Genomic DNA, 17,204 nt, shown 5'->3' on the forward strand with positions numbered 1-17,204 from the left:
AGGAAAAGAACATGAAGGAGTATGCAAGGGAAGAACAATTATGACAGTGAATCATGCAATCTGGGCTGTGTAAAGGGCAGTGGATAAGGTTAAGGGGAGGTCACGGGTAGTAAAATCCTCGTAGTGTTAATGCACTGTAGGAACCTGCAGGATTGAAGAATGTTTGAAACTGGGCTAATGAGGTGGAGAAATAATAGGTGGTGGACAGTCCTCAGAAACAGGAAAGGGAGATTTTAAAGATGTTGCCACTAATGACTGATATTGAAAGACTTCAGCAGACTCTGGGAATGACTAACAAAAGATGGTCTGCTAAGTAAGTTCATCAGAAGAGATGACTGATGATGGAAATTTATATGGAAAACCTCATGGATTTATCATTGAGAAGGAGTAGAATACACAGTCTTTAATGGATGATATTTTCAAAATTGAAGGCAGTCCTGCTTCAGAAAAACAAAAATTGGTGGAGAATAGAATTAATCAGAATTCATATGCTTTGCACAATTCGTTTCAGAAGAGGAAGAAACAGATTTGTAGTACCGATTCCTTCTCAGAGGATTTCAAGTAGCCTCCTTTTCAAAGTTAGGTTCTGATATTTTAGATTGGTTAACGTAGAAGTTCAAATTTTGCCAGAAACTGTGCTCAGTTCAATGAGATATGAACTAATTTGAACAGTACCAATCCGAGTTAAACAACAGAGTCTATGCACAAGAAAATGGCTTAGTGTATTAAAACTAACTATAAAATAATCTCAACTGTAGGGTATCTCTCCTTATATTTGGGGGTTAGCAGCATATTTATTTAGGAAAGGCACTTTTGCTGCTAGCTTAATTTGCTCTTTGGGATTTTACTGACACAGTTGAAATTTAGCCAAGGTAATAGAGCACTTCGAATTCTACTGGAAAAAAAAAGCAGCTGGAGGACTGCCATGAAAAGCTTTCTAGAAGGGAAGAATAGGGTGAGGGTGAAGTGGCCCATGTATATCTCAAAATCCTGGCATCTTTTACATTCCAATAATTCAAATACTCAGTATCACTGCTGAATAAGCTATAAGAAGGACACCTTTACTTAAGCTCAAACTCGGATACTGTCTAATCCCAAATTTTAGTATACCTGGCATTGTGGAAACCTTAGCGAGACTGGCCATTAAAGGAAACAGAACATTTCTTTGCTTGGACTCAAGTTTCAAAATGGCAGAACAGGCTTGCAGGAAAGTGTTCACTTCACACACTTGCGGCATACTATCTCAGGGTAGTTTGTTGGCTATGAAAGCAACAAGTGTCTAAGGCAGAAAAAACAACAACAAAAAACAAAAATAAGCCCCCCAATAGAAAACTTGTACAAATATTGTTTTTAGGAGACAACGTAAAATATCTTTCCTTTATAAAGTAAATGCTATATAAATCAATAATTAAGAAAAAATAATGAAGTAAACACTTTCAGTGGTTTATAAACAAGTTTATCAATTTGGAGATTTGCCCAAATCTTATAAATTTCTGTTTTTCTTGTGCCCCAAAGCAATCTGAGAACAGCTTTCAGGGTACAAGGGCTTTAGGAGTGTTGGGGTGAAGCCAGGGCTCCTTCATGCTAAGCCTTCTACTCCTGCACCATGAGATCAGCCCAGAGACTCCAAACCATGGCTTCTTTATCCTCTGTTGTTGGGCACTTTTGTTGTTTCTATATCATGGCTACCATTAATACTGCTGCAATGAACAGAGGTATACAAGTAACTATTAGGTTCTTCAGAATTTCAGTATAATTTCTGGTAACATGGCTATATAATGTGCAGTGTTAATGTTTATGGTGTTGATTTGTAAAGTTACTTCATTTAACCACCCCTAAAGTGCCCTCAACTTCCCTCCACTGTACCCAGGTAACTGACCTAGAGGTATCATACATGACCAGGGGTTAAAGTTGGTCCAAATAGCACACTTAATTATACTGAACCAACACTTCCAAAATAAAAAAAAGGTTATTGCTAATTCAACTTCTAAGATGTCAACTTTTATTTTATATAATGATCCCTTTAAAAACTGATTTAGAAAAGAAAATCTTTTTTACATATGTAACATGATTCTTCTATTCTAAGCTATAAATCACTCTCCCCAGCAAGGAGCAACTGAAAACTTAATCTTATACTGAAATTGGGAGTTTAAATTCTATGACTTCTGTCACTTTTAAAGAAGCATTCCTGATCCAATTTAAAGAGCAGTGTTTGTATAAACTACTGCGAAAATCATTCTTCCTTCCCTGCGGGTCTGAGAGTATTGGAACAATGTTTGTCTTTGCAGCAGAAAAATAATAAAATCATAAAGAAAGAGTAAGTCTATCTGAATTATTGTGATACTTCTTTGTGCAGTACAATAACAAAAACTCCTGTTACACTCAAGAATGTGCTTATCTTACCACTTTCCACAATAGGTCACAGCAACTCTTTGTGTACAAATAATATGGATAAATGTCCCTGGTCACCTAAACTGTCTATAAATTAGCATTCATCCATTTAATAGATACGTACCCGGATTTTCTGTTAGTCTGACTGTTAACACAATGTTGGACTGGTCACTGTTTGGATTTAATTAACTAAAAAATAAATGTGAGAGAAAGATATGCATATAATAATAAAACAATGCAGTGTACAATAAATATAAAGTAGACATTTGGTAGAGAACAATAGAAATGCACATAGAAGAGTGAATTTTGCCAGACAGAATACCAAGTGCTTTAGGGACAGGTGGTACCCTGAATTAGGCCATTAAATTTGCCTAAAACCTTTCAAAAACATTTTTAGCTTGCAAAAATTGCATGATCATGAAGACGGTGCAAGAGACTCCTTTAAGATGGTTGAAAGCCTCTTCTCAAAAAATCCCCTTAGAACAGAAAAAGAGTAAAAGTAAGTCTATGGAGAATTTTATGATTTCTCTCTAATGGATTAGTCAATTTCTTCTAAATTTTTGTCAGTGTTGGTGAGGTGGGAACTGTACATTTCTGAACACTAAACAGATAGGAACTAATTGATTACAAAATTCTTAAGAGTTAAGGAACAGCAAATTCAGCTCACACAGGGATATGACATAATTCCTAATATTACTGAATAGCCTTGAAGAACCTTCAATAACGGTAGTTCATAGCCTGGAGAATTGGGTGGGGAGAGCCTGCTGAAATAGGAAAATAATACAAGGTCAGGTATGTTACTCAGAGTAGAGTACTAATTTTGCATGTACGTAGTTCTAATTTCAATCCCTAGCACCAGAAAAAGAGAATTTTAAAAAAGGATTTTGAAAAGAAAAATGAAATTTTACCTGGATTATAAATTAATGATCCAACATAATAGCACAATTTTACTGCGCTGCAAATGTCCAGGTTAAAAAAATACGTAAAGCTAAAAGAATGACCTACAAATATACTAGGGAGTTATAGGCAATTAGTGTAAAATTTGGGAGAAAAGAGCATTCACCAAGAAAAGTGGTTAAGCTGAGGATTTGAGTCAGTGGTAGAGTGCATTCCTGGTCTGTGTGAGGTCCTGGCTTCAATATCTGTCATTGAAAAAAAATAGCTGTCAAATAAATTATAGTGTTTTCCCTAGGAAACAATATGGATCTTTCATGAAAATTGTTATATATCATTAAGGTGAAAAAATATCAGAATAATACAAGTAAAATATGATCACATATATGTAGAAGACATATGTGGTGGCAGAGAAAATTATGCTATTGCTTTTGAAGTTAACTAATGTGTTCTATAATTCACGCGAAAAAGCCATAAGCAGGAATTACATGAGACAGTGATAATTATTTAAAAAAAAAAAGAAATGGGGGAAGTGGAGAAGCTGTCATGGAAAATATTGTTTTTGTATATTTTGACTTTATACAGAATGTTCATGTATTTACTTATTATTATCAATTAATATGCATGATTATTTTAGAGAAGCTGAGAAAAAAGTAAATATAAGCATGAGACCATATAATACCATGTAATCTTCCACAGGGACTCCACGCCAGGCTGTTTTCACTCAGGGTGCCCAAGAGGGGGGCTGGTGAGCGCCCTCCCTGTCCCAAGGGACCCAGCCCTGGCCGCCGACCTCCACTACCCAACTGCTGTCATGCTCCAGGCCACTTTCCAAACACTCAGGCCGAGCCTCACATATGAGTGAACATATTCCTGGACACACCATAAGACACTTCTTGCCCATTTTCCATAATCACCACACCACATTTGATAGATAAATATATATATGCATGATTATATATATAATATATATATATAATACATATTATATATCACGGTCTTCCTCCCGCTGTTCATCGATTTGCTCGAGTGGGCCCAGTAACATCTCCATCATGACACTTGTTGTTACTGTGTTTGGCATATCGAATACGTCATGGGTAGCTTGCCAGGCTCTGCCGTGCAGGCAAGATACTCTAGGTAGCTTGCCGGGCTCTTCTTATATATATATATAAAACAGAGAGACCAGCATGCTACCGAGAGTATCTTGCCCACACAGCAGAGCCTGGCAAGTTAGCCATGGCATATTTGATATGCCAAAAACAGTAATAGTAACGGGTCTCATTCCTCTGACCCTAAAAGAGCTTCCAATATGTTGGGAAAGACGAGTAAGGGGAGAATTTCATGAACAATTAACTAGACGTTGCTCTCTGATTCTGATTTAGTTTGGAATTCAACTAATCAAAATCTGCTAAAATCTCAGTGCTGGGACGAATGAAGACATTACTAGTGCCCGCTTGAGTAAATCGAAGAACAACGGAATGACAGTGAATCTTCCACAATATTAAATGAAGAGCAGGATCTGAATTAAATATAAATGGGCAAAAACTCACGGAGAGTACTTAGGGAAAACAGGTTTCCCAAATTATCCTTCAATGCATGCATTTTCTACCAAACCTATGTTAAATGCCAAGTGCTGTGAAATTTCCTGGCTCAGCTCCATGCATAGCATTAACGAAGGCAAATCCAGAAACGTCATTAATTTTAGGTGTCCCTAAAGTCAGAAATCCTCAGGTGTTTGGCAGTTTTAGGGATGCCCTTGAACAGAATCCAACTAGCATGCAAGAAGTTATAAAAATATAACCCTTGAAATGTTTTATTGATTTCCAGGAACAAGGCCCCTAATGACCACGATACTTCACTTGCAATATGTTTTATAGATGTTTTTATTAAAGTTGATTTAATTTCCCTCCATTCACGTGTTCCTGCTAATTGAATCATTTCCCTGAGTTCCCAGAAGACTATAAAACAGAAAATTTATTATATACTGTGTAACAATATACATTAGGGTAAATATATTGATGTGATTCCTCAGCCAGCACATTGTACAGATCTGATAAACTGCTATCATAATTACTCAATGAGTCTGATATACTTTATTATAATATCACGAGCTCTATTGGTTAGGAAAGTTAAAATGATACATTGTTATTATTAATGAATTAAAGTCAAATATTTTATGAGCTCTCAGCTATAGCAAAGTCATTACTTTCATCTTTAAATAAATTCTTTATTATTTTGAGTTTTGTTGGTTGCATTTTTGACAGTTTATTAAATGTCAGAAAATATTGGAAGATTGAAAGAAATAATAATCTCCACTTTGTAAAAAAGAAGTGTCCAACATTTATATCATGACACTTTAAAAATAAGCAGAAAAATTATGTTTGGGTTCACTTTTCCACCATAGAGAAACATCCTATTTTATACTTAAGAAATAAACATTTCCCCCTATAGATTTTCTATTTCTGATTATTTTATTATCTTGCTAGACATGTGATATGAAAAAAATGAGTGAACAAAATATGAAGCTCTTTCAGTCAAATTTCTCAAACAAATAAAATAGTCTGTAGGGATGCATGTGATACTAAACTCTGTACTTGGAATTCTTTTTAGGTGTAATTAGAATAGAAAAAAAATTTTTTGGAAGTTAATTCTAAGGTAGACATTACACGGTTACATTTTATTTCATCTTCAAGTAGATCATTTTTCTGCATATGAAGAAAAAAATATCAGGTGAGTTTAGTGGAATTACTTTACCTAAGGAATTTAGTGGAATTACTTTACTTTATTTAAGGTCACATAAATTTCACAGTTGAGTCATCTTTGGATTTGAGTTCCATGTCTTCCTCTACATTGTGTTTCCTTTGTCAAATGTGCAATCAGTTTTGACTAGTTGAATTCCAAATGAAATCAGAATCAGAGAGCAACATCTAGTTAATTGTTCATGAAATTTATAAAAGACGTGTACATTACACTCATGTGTAAGCACAGTAAGGAGTGTGATTCAATACATTGGGTCAGAATCGAACATAACAAACTCCATTTCCCGATGAGGAGCACATTAGAAATTTTACAAAATCTCAGGATTTTGTTAAGGTGAGGAAAAGAGGAAAAAGAAAAGCAAAAATGTCCAGTCAAAGCATGAAAATTATAACACAATTACGCTTCAGAAAATATTTTTAACACTTGAATGCTAAAATATTTCTAATAGATAATTTAATAATATTTTGTGAATAGATACAAATGTAGAAATCTTATTAGTCTCCCTGAGGTAGTATGGGTCAACAGAGCATTTATTATTGGATTTCTTTTTGAGCTCATTAATTTAGCAAATTACTAATGAATAAATAAATGGCTTACATAAAGCACATGGTGTTTGCTTGCTTTAGTGAGTAAACAAGAGTATAAAGTTAATGTTGGAGAACTATAGGAAAGGTATAGAGAGATTTGTGAGTCAAGTTAAACCCTACAAAGGTATGAACTCTGCCAGATACTCAAATTGTGCCTTCAGAATTATTAACAGGGAGTTTGAATTTATTTCCCTTATGCCAGGCTTCATTACACTGACTTAAGTCATCACTTTCTTTCTTCTTTTTTTGCTTTTTGGGTCACACCTGGCGATGCACAGAGGTTACTCCTGGCTCTGCACTCAGGAATTACTCCTGGCGGTGCTCAGTGAACCATATGGGATGCTGGGAATCGAACTGGCCATGTGCAAGGCAAACACTTTATCTGTTATGCTATCTCGCCAGCCCAAGTCATAGCTTTTGTAATATAATCTAATTACCTGAAATAAAATAAGAACATTCTTGGAAAGTAATACAAGAATTATAGAAATAAGTTAAAATTTCATAAACTTAAAGGGGTTAAAGTCCCATCCTCACTTCATTTTATAACTCAGTTCTAGATTGGTTTTTAAATGTCTAAATTTCTAAAAATTTCTCCAAATTATAGTTTATAAAAAATATTTTGAAATTTTCAAGTGATTGATAACTTGAATTCATACAGGATAGCAAGAAAATATGTGGAAAAGGAATTAATAGGTAGTTGAGACTCTGAGAATTAATTTACCCTACCCAAATCTAAAAGTAGTGTCAACACTAACTAAGATAGAAATCAATTAGCCAAAAATGTAGCTAAAGGTTTAAGATAATTCAACACTAATTCAGAAAAATGAAAGAAGGGATTCAGTGATAAATGAAGATAGTTAAACATGCAAAAATGAAATACAAGCTCCAAATCACACAGCAATGTGCAGCCTTCAAAGACAACTGCTACATACAATAGCTTTATCATACTAATGTTGAATACACTTCCAAGAAAGTGAGCCATATTAATTATTCCTTAGGATAATTTGATATCTAAGCTAGTTAACCCATGCAATAATATTTTGGAAAGAAAATATGTCTTGTGCATACCTAAATTTTATAGAAAATGCATTAGGATATTGACTAGTCCTAGAATTACCAATCAGAAGAATTAAGAGCTAAACTAAAATTGTCAAAATAAATGAATAAAGTATTTTCTGAGATGAAATATCCATGACTTTTATTATATTTGCTCATAGAATTAGTAATTTGCAAAATTCAGCAATTGTCTCCCTGTCATTAGTGTGAATTAACAAAGCTCTACTGTAATAGCAGTTATGAAGGTAATTATGGAAAATGAAATTACATTTCTAAACAAATGAATGTTATATTCAGATTTAGCACTGCCTGAAAACTAAAGTGTCAAAGAAAAAACATTTAATGATATATTTTAAAAGCTAGCATAGAACTGAAGCAAAAGATTCAAGAGAAATCCAAGAGTAGCACATTTTATTTTACTATAAGTCTCTACTCCTATTTTCCAGCTCCTGTCAGGTTTATTATTCTTACTATAACACATTTCATTAGCTTTTAAACTTTAGCCTTTTTAGGAGATTAGCCAACTATTTCTTGAAAATTAAAAATACTCAGTTTTCCAAAATTTTCTCATAAATATTATATACTTTTCCTGGTCCAAGAATATGTATAACTTACCAAGTAAAACATTCTTCCCCCCCTCCATTCTCATTAAGATGTTTCAAAATGTTTTAATTGATAGAGTCTGGATTATAGCCACTTTTATGTACAAATCTTGTCAGTTTAAAAATCAACTATAAGAAAAATGATAGGGTCGAGAGGATAGCTCAAAGGACAGGAGTGCATGTTTAATACATGGGAGGCCTGGTTTTTATCCTTTGCACCTTCTAGAGGACTCCTGTGCATGGCTAGAACTGGCCCTGAGTACTGCCAGTTGTGGACTCCAAAAAAATAAACCCCCTAAAGTCTATTAGTTATCATGTAAAGATATACAATAATACACAGACTACTACATACACATATAAGATCATTAATATTTTTAACGCATTTACTTAATAACAGACTATTTTTCATAATGCCAGAAATGTGTTACAGATAATCACACACATAATATATATATATATATATATATATATATATATATTATATGTGTGTGTGTGTGTGTGTGTATGTACATGCACACGCACATATAATTTTTGGGGGGACCACAATCAGCAGTGCTCAGGTGTTACTCCGGTCTCTGTGCTCAAGGATCACACCTGGCTGTGCTTGCAGAATTGTATGCGGTACCAGAGATCAAACTCACATTGGCCATGTGCAAGACAAATGCCCTACCTGATGTAATATTGCCCTGGTCTCAATTTTAATTATAGCGATAATTTTTCCCCAAAGATTTATAGGATATTCTATTTCATTGCAAGAAATTATGTTTTAGAGCAGTGTGGTAATGTTGAAGAATATAGCTTCTGGTAACTTAAGTTGATACGAAAAGAGTGGTTAGCACCAAAATCATACTGGGACTTTTACACACCTTAAGTGTGACAAGCGCAATTTAAAGGACAGATGGTGACCTTCTACGAGTAGCATATTATTGTTTATTTTTCACAAAAGAGTTAAATGCTAAGGATAAATCAAATAGGCCCCTCAGCAAGATGACTCAGCATTGTCAAGTTAAGGTATTTGGCTTCACTCAACTTGGTATCTGATTGTTTACAATTTATTTGGATACAGAGACTACTTTTAGAAGGTATTGTCAGGTCCTACAGAACCTAGAAGATTTCAAATATTTTCATCCTCCTCATTGTATAGATTACTGATACATGCTTTCTATCTTTGGCTGTTTCAATATAGATACAAACTAGTAAAAGATGCTATGAATTCAGGACAAGAATAAAAAATGACAGTTATATCTAAGTGATGAAAGAAAGAAGTCTTCCTGAAAATTGGTAGAATACAAGAAATCTTTTATTATTTAGTATTGCCATAAAATGTGTGCTTTATAGCAATTTTCTTATTATTCATGAAACCAGCACTAAATTGATCAGATATTGGAGACACAGAACCCTGAACATGCCTGAAGTGTGATTTGCCTAACAATATAAAGCACTTCTATCAAACTGGGGATTTAAAATGTAAAGAATCTGAATATTCATGATTATCATTACTTTTATTTACACTTTTTAGTCAGATAATGATTTTTTAAAACGTTATTATTATAGCATGCTGAAAAATCAGTTTTTCTAGGTTTTTTAGCAGTGTGTAAAAGTGAAATAGTCACATTGACATATAATAAAGCTTATTAGAATGACTCATTCCTAAAGGCAAGAAGGGAATGCGATGTACTCTTATATACCTGTTTGGTTTTTCTTCAGAAACAGTTTACATATATTATCTCATTTATCTTAATATCTCTCTATCTTGGAGTGAATACTGAGGTAATTGTTTTAGCCAAAGTGTGAGAAATTAAAAGATTTACTCATACTAACATTATAAGCCCTTGGTTGAGAAGTCAATCTTGCTACATTCTGCTTACTATTGTATCCTGTTTCTAGCTGGGTAAATAAACGTGGAATTTTGTGTAGTGCTTTCACGACACTCTTCTGAAAAGCCCAATGAGAGCAATATTGAGGACCACAGCCTAAAATAATTTCAGTTCCTAACAACAGGTAGAGGACAAGTCAGCAAGTAGAGCAATAGAAGAAAGTGGTTAAGAATTGCAGGGATAGCCATAAACAGAGGCTCAGGATCAATGTTGAAAATAATTGGAAGTCTAGTAGAGAAATGGAAGTTCAGTCTAGAAAGGTGAGTTCAACATTGTGTGTAACATGCAAGTACCTATAGTTATGATTTAACTTTTCTCATAAAATAATAGAAGTATGCAGTACATGAGAGATCATTGGATGCAGTACATCTAAGCAGTTGATGATACCAAACGAGTAAGAATCTTGCAGACAAAAATAAGATATTCTAATCTACTTCAGAGTATGCTATATTTCACTACAAAATCACAAGTACACTTTAGTTCTGTCTACCTGTGTTTATGTGTGTAAATATTCATCTGTACATATGAATATATGTATATATATTCCAAACTATCTGCATATAAAAACAGAGGTAAATGACAAGTGTTATGAAGTGCTTTCAATGTTCTAGCAACTTTCACATTTATTTCTACGTTTAAATTTTGCTACATTTAACTGAAGTGAGAAATACATCATGATCAATTTAAGATTCAGAAATGGATATGCCAAAAAGTGAACTGAATGTATCTTAAAATTCAATTTTATCTATCATTTGATGAATGTGATTCAATATCTGGATTTAAATTATCAAAAACATTGCATTAAAATTTTAAAATCATGAAATATAAAATATTCTAAAATTTAAGGTGATAATTATACTATAAAATAAATGTGAATGAGGTAAAAGATGTATGCCCAGTTAAATAATCATTCCTTGAATTTTTAACTCAGAGTTATAATTAAAAATTAAAGAAAATATTTGGACTACATCCCTAGAAAAGATATATTTTTAAATTAGCCATCAGAATTGTACTTTGAGAGCAAAAGTATTAGCGTGCTTTCTAGAAAAAAAATCATAAATTTTAAGATGTTATTTTAAACAAGAATATTTTACTTTTACTATACGTTTATGCTTACTATATATTACTATATTTACTATATATTACTGTGTTTGGGCTGGAGAGATAGCACAGCGGGTAGGGTGATTGCCTTGCACGCAGCCAACATGGCTGACCCGAGTTCGATTCCTATGTCCCTCTCGGAGAGCCTGGCAAGCTACTGAGAGTATCTCGCCTGCATGGCAAAGCCTGGCAAGCTCCCCGTGACGTATTCGATATGCCAAACATAGTAACAACAAAGTCTCTAATGGAGACTTTACTGGGCCCACTAGAGCAAAATCGATGAACAACGGGAGGACCGTGACCGTGACCATGACTATATTTATAGTATTCTTCTGTTAATGTTTAATATTATATGATTTGTTGAGAATCATATCATTTTTCACAGAACTTACTTGGTAGAAAACTAGCATATAATACCTTAACAGTGTCATCCATAGACTACCTTTTCCACTCTACGTTGAATCCAAGCTTGGCCCTGTGAGTAGTCTCTTTTAGTGAAATAAAAATAGTATATTCACTGAGTGTGTCTTTACTACTTCCTCTTTTCTTAGCTACCTAAATGCAGATTATGATAATGCAGCCAAAAAATGAATGTTTTTTTGGTGCCTGAGTCAATGCATAGCATCATGTTAAATTGAAAATTGCACAATAAAGTTTCACTATAAAATGAAAGCTACATTACAAGGTATACTATAAGCCTTGTATTGTTAAATAGATTATAGAGAGATCCAGAAAATACCCTAATTTAATTTTTCCATCATCTCAAAGAGTCGCTCCTCTCAGGCTTCCATTTATATATGATAAAAAAAATTAAATACTGAACTAAAGTACGCAAACTTTCATATAAATTAAAACATTTACTAATAAGTAAAACTTATACTGATTCAGAATATTCATGTTTTTACCACCATCAAATTTTCTGTCTATAATATGCCTACTACTTCAAAAGTCAACTTTAAAGTAGAAGGCATGTTTGAAAAGGAATGTGACTACACAACAACTTGGTTCAAATATTTAGTGGATTAGACTATGGATTAGACTAAGGCATTTAATCAGTTATGTTAACCATGCCATTGAAACTACAGTAGCACTTGAAATCCTTTGGTAACTTTAGATAACACTACTAAAAAATGAATTTTTAATTAAAATGTGGTTTTGCTTTTATGTGTGAGTTAATTGTAGTATAATTTTCCTCATTGACATAAATATTTTTGTTGAATGTATATTATGTCACTTTAATCACAAGACAACAAACTAGATCTTGTTCTCCAAGGGTTTCCAAAATAATTACAGAAAAACAGGACCAATTACATAAATGAAGTATAATTACATACCAATTTAAATAAGTGCTCCCAAGAAATGAACATTATATTAGTGCAGATATATGCATAAAGATCCCAAACTATTGGAGTTCATATATGAAGAGTAGTTAGGCATAAACCTTGAATACAAATAGATCTCAAGGTGGAGTAAATGGGTATAGGTATGACCTATTAGGGACACTGAAGATTAACACAGTTGAAAATAAGATAGTGAAATGGAAAAATCAAGAAACGAAGCTGCAAAGTACGGTGGGAGATTAGTCAATTTTAAGCCAGTCCACCCTCCCTTCCTCTCTCCTTCCTTCCTTCCTTCCTTCCTTCCTTCCTTCCTTCCTTCCTTCCTTCCTTCCTTCCTTCCTTCCTTCCTTCCTTCCTCCCTCCCTCCCTCCCTCCCTCCCTCCCTCCCTTCCTTCGTTCCTTCCTTCCTTCCCTCCCTCCCTCCCTTCTTTTGGTTTTGTTGAGACACACCTGGAAATGCCAGGGGTTACCACTGGCTCTGAACTCAGGAATTAGATCTGGCCGTGTTCAGAGGACTATAATATCTGATGTTGGAGATCAAAGCAGCATTGGGCATGTGTAAGGAATGTGCCTTACTACTGTACTGTAATGTACTGTACTGCAATATTCCAATCGCTGGAACATTACTCGTTAATCTCAGAGTTAAGGAAAGCTATTAGAAGGCTCAAGCATAGTGTTATGGGGTGAATTTCTATTGAATTGCAAATGGTGAAGATATAAGAATATAGATTTAAGGAATACAGGTTGACAGTTTATATTCACAGGAGTAATGAAGCCTAATCCAAGAAAAGTAAAAGATGAGCTGAAAAAAAAAACTGCTCTTTTAATGATTTCTATGAACCAAATCTGAAGGTTCAGTACTACCCCGTCCTTCCCAGTTTTTATGTACTTAAGAAAAAATATCCCCTAGTAAATATAATGCAGCACCCATTCCTATATGTGTTTATGGAATTTAAGGAAGACTATCTAGTTTATACAATCACAACAATGATCTGGTTATCTGTTTTAGTGCATGCATTTCATAAATAAAGACGAACAATTTTAACCACATGTCAGGGAAAAGGGCACAAACAGTATTCATTGACAATTCAGGGTATTGTTGCTCTTCAAAGGAGAGCTCCAGAGTGGGGTGGAGTAAGAGGATGAAGGTGGCACAAGGCCATGGGTAGGGAGCTGGTCAGGGAGGTAACTATGTATATACACTAAGATCCTGTCAATGTTATTGTAAACACAAAACCAAAATTATAATAAAAATCAATAAATACACATATATAAAATAAAAAGATTAAAATAGAAAATACAAAAATCACATGATTCAATTTAAAATCCATTAATATTCATAAACACTCACTTCAAATATTTTTACTAATTTTATAATTTTTACAGGTATAACTATCTATAGGATATTCATATATTCACTTAAGATCACAATTTTACACATCACTACACATTTCTGACTTCAATACAGGTGAAACATTTAATTTACTTTGTATCCCAATATTTGGGCAACCACTATTTTATTGACTGCATTATACCAATAATTTGTTATTTCAAATAAGAATACTTATTCTTATTCTAATGTATAGAATTATTTCATTAAAAATCAAATCTGAGGGCTCAGCAGATAACTCAAAGGGCTAATGCACGAGCTTTGCACTGAGTAGCCTGGTTTGACCCCCTGGTACAAATTACATGGTCGCTTGGGCACCACTAAACAAAATGCTACGAGCCTCGGTCTGTCAAGAGTGGCCCAAAATCCAAAGAAAAGTTCATTTGGATTACTAAATACAATATTTGTTAAATAACATACCCTTCTTACTTATTTGATATTTAAGTGCTCGACAAAACTTTTTAAGCAAACTTTCCTATCCATGTTACAACTATTTTATTCATATATTGCATCACTATTCATTACATATTCATTAAAGAGCTACCATTAATGTATTCATTGTGAAAGTGTACTCACAAAATTAATGAGAACAACCATTACCTTTGAAAAAATATTTTCACCATGCAAATATTATGATCTTCAATAATTATGATAATTTGTAATTTATATTCATGACTTACCTGATAAAATCATTATATGTCTTAACATTAACTTTGATTGCATAAATATTACATTAACTTCAATCACATAAGAATTTCAGAAACCATTTTAAATAAATATGAAGGGAATGAACCAGGTTGAGTATAAAAGTACTAACTATATAAGAATAGGTTTTATTATTTTTTAATTTGATTTTGTGTGATGGCTTTGTTAATGAGACAATACTTTCATATAAAAGAGAATTTGGAGAAAAGATATACTAGTTTTCTATTGCCATCATAGCACATTACGACAAAATTAAGGGCTTAAACAATATAAAAGTTTTATCACACTGCTCTCTAGGTCAGAAGTCTATATAATGAATTAATTTATCTTCTTCTTGTCTTGCAAAGCAGACACTGAAGTTTCAGCCCATGTTCTTCTGTGGAATTATGAGGTATGGTTTTGGAAAATAATCCGGTTCCAAGATCATCCAGTATATTTGTAGAATTCATTCCTCATTAAGGGGCTAAGGTCCTTTCCTTACTAGGTTTCAGGTCAAGAGCCATGACCAGCTCCTTAAGGCTACCTGTATTCTTTGTCATCATGCCCCTCTAATGTAAAACAAACATGCCTACCCCTTCTCATGCTTCCAACCTCCTGAACTTTCTCTTCCCTTACCTCCATTTTTCTTACTCTGAGAAATCTGCCTGCTTTTAAAAGTTCATGTGATCTAAACCAGAGAGAAATTAAAGAGGCTTAGGTGCTTACCTTGCAGGCAGTCAACTCCTGATCTCTTAATCTAATTTGATCCCTTCACCCAATTCAGTCCTGAGTGGTGCCAGGAGTGTTTGATGAGCACAGAGCTAGGAGTAAGCTCTGAGCACAGCTGGGTGTAGCCCAAATCCTCACATCATCCCCCCCACCAAAAAAAAAGTTCATATGATAAGACAGATAATACCTGAATACTTTATTATAATATACCTAATTTAAGGTTTCTAATTTTAAAAACATGTGCAAAAGTACTATTGTCATGCATGGGTATCTTTGAGTGTGGATATCTTTGGTAACCATTATCCAGTCTACTATAAACTGAGCTCTCTGCCTAATTTTTCTTTTAGGGTTATTTTATTTTTATGTACTGAAAATTTTCAATTCAATGTCTCAGCTGAATTTTTAAACATGTTTTTATAATGAAAATCATTGTAATTCAACACTAAGCAGTCAGTCAAGTTTCTTTCACAAGAAATAATCCTCAGATAGAAGATAGCATTGTAGATTTCCCTTAGAAAACTATTACAGTAGAATAATAAATTCTGATTATGAATAAAGGGTCTAGTGTGATACTACATAAGTGCAATTTCCTGTCCCATTTCTTTATTCACAGACCTGAGGGCTCATCTTTTGTACAGGCAAGGCCACAGACCCCTATTTAACAAGCTCTTTCATTAAATATTGAAGATTGTATACTCTCAAGCCATGCAGAACTCATAGAACACACTACTATAAATGGCAAACTGCACTACGCTCAAAGAGATCTGTTTAGCAGATGTAAGAATAAAACGGACACTTCGTTTTTTGAAGAAGACCTCTTGCTCATAGTCAGTGTAAAAAGTTTTTATATGTGTTGTTTGAGTAACACACTTGGATTTAAGAAAAGGAGAGCACCTTTGCAAACCACACACCCAAAAGGAGAGAGAGAACAAAAGGGAATGCCCTGCCACAGAGGCAGGGTGGGATGGGGAGGATGGGGTTTGGGAGGGATACTGGGACCCATGGTGGTGGAAAATGGGCACTGATGGAGGAATGGGTACTTGATCATTGTATAACTGAAACCCAAGCACAAAAATCTGTAAGTCTACAACTGTACCTCATGGTGTTTCACTAATAAAAAATTTAAAAAAAAAAAAGAACAAAAATAAAAGGAGAGCAGTATAATATTGGAAATTGGTTTTGAAATGAAAAAAGATTCATATTTAATTAACATCCTGAAATGAGTATTTTATGAGTCTTTATATATAAATATATAACCAAGGAAGGTTAAATTTTACAAAGCAGTGCATCCATAGTGCTACGTTAGGTATTTTATATGACCTCTGAATTTTGTATAACAAATTTAGGTTGGATATTAGTCTGCTTACTTTATATCTTGAGGGGTTAAAATAGGTAATTTAAGGTTCTCAAAGCTAGGAAGTATTTGGAGATTGTATTACAGCACAAATCATGCTGTTCCTATTTCAACTGTTAAGATGCATTGCTTCTTCTTTTAGAAATCATACATTAAATAATGACTTTACTGGTACTTCACAGCTTACTGATATTAATTATAACTTGAACTTCTGCTATGGATAGTATTTGTGAACAACAGTTACAGAAATATTTATAGAAGATGCGATTATGACTCAACCACTATACTGAGAATAACATTTTCTTTATTTTCTCCAAAAAGGATATTGAGTATATCATTAAAAAAGTCTAATTCTCATCAGTTTTAACCACGATTGTGCCTCTTGCAATTCACATCAATTCACAAGAAAATCATTACCTATAAAATTGTGTGCAAATTC

General features: G+C 33.7%; 1 protein-coding gene across 1 annotated transcript in view; it reads right to left on the reverse strand.

Moving 5' to 3' along the window:
* The window catches only part of KCND2 (potassium voltage-gated channel subfamily D member 2), a 517,861-nt gene that overhangs the window by 249,318 nt on the left and 251,339 nt on the right, over positions 1 to 17,204 (reverse strand). The gene's annotated exons all lie outside the window — the stretch shown is intronic.

The sequence above is a fragment of the Sorex fumeus genome, unplaced genomic scaffold (assembly GCF_029834395.1).
Source record: "Sorex fumeus unplaced genomic scaffold, SorFum_2.1 ptg000037l, whole genome shotgun sequence".
In the NCBI taxonomy this organism is placed as follows: Eukaryota; Metazoa; Chordata; class Mammalia; order Eulipotyphla; family Soricidae; genus Sorex; species Sorex fumeus.